This window comes from Conger conger, chromosome 8 (assembly GCF_963514075.1).
Source record: "Conger conger chromosome 8, fConCon1.1, whole genome shotgun sequence".
NCBI classification, from domain to species: domain Eukaryota; kingdom Metazoa; phylum Chordata; class Actinopteri; order Anguilliformes; family Congridae; genus Conger; species Conger conger.
In genome coordinates, this window is record NC_083767.1 from 62,502,196 (window position 1) to 62,508,103 (window position 5,908).

Sequence of the window (5,908 nt, forward strand, 5' to 3'; positions counted from 1 at the left end):
CAAAACCATCAGGAGGGAGACAGAGAACTCTGTGAAAAACAAGCTTGAGGCAGCAGTGGAGATTAGAAAGGGTATGTTCAAGTTCGAGGACATCCACACAAACCACACAGCCACAATGGAGCAGAAGGTTCTGGTCCTGATTGAGAAATGCAGGAAAAGTGAAGAGCTGTCAGAACAACAGCTGGAGGATGAGTTTTAAAAGATGTGGAATGAGACTGTGGAAGAACTGCAGTTCCCTGGCATGGAAGAATGAGACATTGTGCAAGACATCCACAACCAGCTGTGCGTTAACTTACAGAGAAAAGGCAGCGCAGTCCATGAAATACTGCCAGAAGTGGGAAACTTGCATGAATGCAGAATAGAGGCATTCCAAGTGAAGCAGAAACTTTGGAAGTCAGTCCAATTCTTGATAGGGCAGCCAAAGGAAAAGCCAAAAGAGAAGGTTGATCACATCATTGAGGACAGCAGGCAGTTTGTGAATGAGAAAGTGAGAACAAAGTCTGATTACCATAACACATACATAACAGCTTTGCAGGGTAGATGAAAACCTGGATAGGTGCAGTGATCTGGAAACAAGTGCTGAGTTTCAGGCCGAGTTGAAGATCCACATCTGTGGACATGCAGCACGGGAGTTTCTTCAAATGCATCAGGATTTTATCCGTGCAAATGACCCCCATCACCGTCTGGAAAAGTACTGTCAGTTCAAGGAAAAGTACTGTGCTGACTTTAAGGACCTGTCCCTTACAAAAGACCTGTGTCAGAAGAAAGCTCTTGAGTTCACCTCCAACTGTCTTGCTCCTGCGGTGACGGAATACATCACTAAATCTCTGGGCCCTGACCTTGTGGATGATATGTTGACAGGGCAGAAAGCCATTGACTTCAGCACTCAAACTTTCTTCCAGTTCTCAATCCTCAAGCAGCTGCTATCCGAAGATAACTTTCAGGACTTTGTGAGATACATGAAAAATTATGAGACCTTTGTAAAGGACTGGATATTGGAGCAGATGGTTAAGCAGTTCACTGAGGAAGATGGCCTCAGGACCATTGAGATTAAACACCTGAAGGCAAAGGTTAAAAAAATAAAGGAAGCCATAAAGACTGCAGAGATAAAGACCAGTAAACAAGTGGAAAGAAAGGGGGAAGAGGCCCAGCACATTCAGCAGTTCATTCAGGACATCTGTACTTACCTACAGAAGGAGCTTGTCATCCCTAAAGACCCCCTCAGAGCAGTCCTGGCCTTAAACACTGCCAAGCCAGAAGACTTTTCCCGGTGTCTGGCGGTGCTCATGGATGAAATGGAACAGGCCTTCACCGAGTTTCTGAAAGGTGGGGATGTGAGGGCCAGGCTGACCTCATTGCCCTTTCAGCCCTGTTTAACAGGGTGTTTGGCTGTGGGAAGCAGTGTCCCTTCTGTGAGACCCCCTGTGAAGCTGGTGGCAAGAGCCTCACAGAGCACTTTGCCTCCATTCACCGTCCTCAGGGGATCGGGGGATGCAGAAATGAAGATTCCAGGAAATTAGTGTGTGACATCTGCTCCACCGATGTTGAGAGAAAAGTGAGAGAAACTTCAGGTTGCCTGAAACAGAGTGGAAACTTCATCCATACAAGGAGTATCAGAGCATTTACCCTGACTGGCGCATCCAGTCTGACACCAGCATCCAGGCCTCAGACTACTGGAAGTACATCTTCACCAGGTTTAACAAGCAGTTTGCCCAGGAATATAAAGCTGAGCCTGCTGACATCCCCCCCAATGGAGAGACATTACCCAGGACCAAGCCATGGAAAGCCTGGAGGAATCCTTCCAGATGAAAACAGGAGATTAAAATAAATTGATCATACAGCCTGTTTCAATAGGGCTGATGATAATCTTCTGAGTGGAATTAATATTAAATAGTCTCCTCACAGGTGCAACTCATAATGGTGAAGCATACAGCCACAGCCTAGTTCAATGGAATGTAAGAACCGTGGGTTTTATACAGTGAAATTAAGTAAAAGGGGACAATTGAATGAAACCATCCCTGAAGTTTGGAAAGATCAAGAATTCCCGATCACTGATACTGACACTCCTGTGTTTCTTCATCATAATACCATCAGCCAGTTATTATACTTATAAAATCATATCCATACTTTAATGTGCTTTTACCTCTATCATGACCGATTACCATGTATCTATACACACTGTCTCTGAATTAGCACGGCTGATCTTTGTACATTATTCCATTGCTGTGGTGAATAATCAGGGATGGTTAAATTTCAAGTTTGTTTTATGGTGAGACCTTCACCATATGGGCTGTATCAAAGAGAACTTACAAAATTTACAAAAAGAAATTCATTATTTACTTTTTTCTATCCTTCCTATGTCTTTTCTATTCATAAATCACATGACCTTCATCTGCCATTAGCCACATTATTATCTCTTCATCACTCTTTGCTTGGCTGTTATAAATGAACTTGGTTTGGTGCCTTTTAATTGAAATATGTTTTTTTTGGGAATTGTGACACATTTGAACATTTACAAAATATAAATAAAATAAATGTCTAATTTCATTTGAAATGAAATGTACAGTCCTGTATTTTGGTCACTGCCTTGAACTGAGCTGCCACTAGATGGCGACAAATGCTGACATTTTCTGAAAGCATGCACGCAATGCATGTGTTCATTTTCTTAAAAAGGTAAACACAAATCCAAAAACTCCACAAATCTCTTGCAAAAGCAAACGCTGCATTCAAAACAACCTTATGTCTTTGCAAAATCTTCAAATGACACACACAAACCGTCAAATGAATAGACGTTTCTAAGAACCAGTTGAACACTGATATGCTCAATGGAAAACACTATGATGAGCAGAAAACACTATCTAATCAAGGCCTTTTGCATTTTCAGTGTTACACTACATACTGTATGTACAGTAGCCTGTAGTAAACTGTTATATTTTGATACTCAAATATAAAACACAGAAATACAAGAATAGAATGTTTTTTATTCTGAAATCCTGTATACATCTCAGCAAACACAGTTGGATTTGTAAAGTGTTCTTCAGAGAGAACAAACCATAGAAAAAAATAAAATGAGCCTTCAGCATATACTGTAAAGAAAATTAGGCTGCATGGTGCCTTTGGTTTCTGTCTGGCCGCAGGACCTCATCAACATCACAGACAATGTTCTCCCAGACCAAGCAGCAGGGAAAGTATGGCCTGGCATGACGAATCCAGCCCTGATATGCTTCAGCAGCTGTACGAATCCAGCCCTGATATGCTTCAGCAGCTGTATGAATCCAGCCCTGATATGCTTCAGCAGCTGTATGAATCCAGCCCTGATATGCTTCAGCAGCTGTATGAATCCAGCCCTGATATGCTTCAGCAGCTGTACGAATCCAGCTCTGATATGCTTCAGCAGCTGTACGAATCCAGCCCTGATATGCTTCAGCAGCTGTACGAATCCAGCCCTGATATGCTTCAGCAGCTATATCAGCACATGCTTCCTCCATTGCTTGTAGGAGGGGTATGAGCTCAAAGGGCCTGTGTTCATATACCTTCCAACGCCAAGCTGAAAAAAACAGAGATTGTGTTTAAATAATCAGACAGCTGCAGGAAGACCACCTATTTAAGGATCTAAACATTAGACTTCAGGGCTGAGATTATTGAGAAAGGAGGGACCAAGGCTGTTCTTGAGAAGGGGATTAATTATTGGGGTCTTCTAGGTTGATGGAAAGGTGCCAATCTGCCGTGAGTGGTGGTTAAATCTTTGTAATTCTCCAGAAATGCAACTATAGACTTTCTTGAAAAAGATGGTTTTGGTAGTTTGTGCTGTGTTTGTGTATCAGGATGTTTAGTTTAGTTTGACTAGGTAATTGGTTTGTTAATACATTGGAGTGTTGCGTTATTATGATTTAAAAAATAATAATAATAAAAAATAAAAAATATTGAATATTAAAGTTGAAATTGTACTTCCCTCTAGGGTCTTTTATTGCACTTATCCCTGGTTATGGGTATGCACTTTGCACTTTGCATGTCGCTCTGGATAAGAGTGTCTGCCAAATGCCATTAATGTAATGTAATGCTGTAATTGCATAGTGTTTGGTTTGCGCTGTAACTGTGTGCCTCCTCTCCGAACCTCCACCTCACGCTCATGACTACTGTCTGTTCTGGCTCCACGGTGGTGGAACAAACTCCCCATTGAGGTCAGGGGCCTCATTTATAAACGCTGCGTAGGCACAAAATAATGCGTCTGCCACTTTCTAAGCAAACTTTGGCATTTATAAAAAACGAACTTGACGGGAAAATGTGCGGTCCTCCACGGAAACTCTGACCCATGCGTACGCACATTAACTGGAGAAATGAGAAACTGTGCCTTTAATGCTCGTGAAGTAAGACTAGGAAAACGGGAAGTGAAACAAGATGTTCTTGCGTTTAATTTGCACTTTGTTGTACGTCGCTCTGGATAAGAGCGTCTGCTAAATGCCAAGCAATGTAATGTAATGTAATGGAATGAAATATTACCTCTCACGTATCATATACGAAGAGTTAATTTGCAAAAACGGATAAAAGCCTCTCTTACAACGAATAAACAAACAGCTGTTTGATTGATGCTCCCTGGAGTGCCCAAAAAATATGATTTAGGATGATAAATATAAACGGAGATGTTGTTGTAAAATAATCCCACAAATATGTAGACGAATTGTTAAACAATACTTCATGTTATTAAATGTATTCTCATTAATAATATGGTGAACAGTCGGACAAATTGCGCTGCACTGATGCCGTTTACAATGCGTCAGTCGGGCAGATACGAGCATAGTTTCATATATTGTTATCATATTCATATATTATGTTTTATAATGTGTTTATTGTTTTACATTTTTGTTCGTTTTATCTCTTAATTTTGTAACTGTGTTTTCAATGGTGCTAGACAGATAACGTGTATTATCATCGTCATCATCACATTCGTTGTGCAGAACTGTTCGTCATTTACAATCAATCAGGATAATTCCCACACCTGTAGCTTTTCAGAGGCAATCAAATGGCTGCAATCCCTTTTCTTGGCCTTCTTTTCAGCGTTTGCCATTGTCGTCTTTGTGAAATGCATATTCGTTAGGGGTGTTTCACTGCCTATTTATAGGCAACTGTGGGCGGGACATGAAGCTGGCAAAGTTGCGCCACATTTAGAGTTGATTGTGATTTATAAAGGAAAACTGGCGTGGGACGTGTGTATGCACTGTTTTATAAATCAGAATATTTTTTGGCGTACGCACGTCCTAGGTTTCATGCTTACGCAACCTTTTGACGTGAATCCTAAGCACAGTTTTATAAATGAGGCCCCAGAACTGCAGAATCTCTTCCCACCTTCAAGTGCAACCTGAAGATGCACCTCTTCAAGCAGCACCTCTCCCTGTCCCTCCCTAACTGTAATTGTTTCTGTGATTTACTTGTGTATCAGTATGTTTACTTTAGTTTGGCTAGGTAAGTGGTTTGTTCATACATTTGCGTGTTGCGGTAGTACGATAAAAAAAATGCAGCATTATACACTCACTTTATTAGGAACACCTGTACACAGGTATTCATGTGATTACCTAATCAGCCAATTGTGTGGCAGCAGTGCAGACAATCATGCAGAAACAGGTCAGGAGCTTCAGTTAATGTTCACATCAACCATCAGAATGGGGGAAAATGTGATCAAAGTGATTTAGACCAGGGAAGACTAAATAAGTAAAAAAAAGTAAGTAAAAACCTAATAAAGTGCTCACTGAGTCTCAGTGCAGGCATCCGGCTCTTTAAACAGACAAAGATGGAGCACTTGTGGCTCCCGCAGCCACTGGAACATGGAGAGATCAGTTTCTACAGATCACATGGTTTCTCTGAAACTGCATTCACAGAAACCACGCCTTCAAACTTCATGTGAAACACAAAC